Consider the following 283-nt stretch of genomic DNA (forward strand, 5'->3'; position numbering starts at 1 on the left):
ACAAATATCCCCCCCCCCCTACCCCCCCCCCCCCCCCCATCCATTGATCCCTCCATCCGTCCATCCATCCATCCATGCATCCACCCATCCATCCATCCATCCACCACCCACCCATCCATCCATCCACCACCCACCATCCATTTCCCCACACAAACACATGTCAGTTGCACACATGTGTGCACGCACACGCCGAGCTGCACGCTCTGTGTGTCAGCACAGGCGCACACAGACTCACACATCCCGTACAGGCGCACACACACACCACCAGCACACACAAACACAC

This window comes from Corvus brachyrhynchos, unplaced genomic scaffold, assembly GCF_000691975.1.
Source record: "Corvus brachyrhynchos isolate BGI_N302 unplaced genomic scaffold, ASM69197v1 scaffold8, whole genome shotgun sequence".
NCBI classification, from domain to species: domain Eukaryota; kingdom Metazoa; phylum Chordata; class Aves; order Passeriformes; family Corvidae; genus Corvus; species Corvus brachyrhynchos.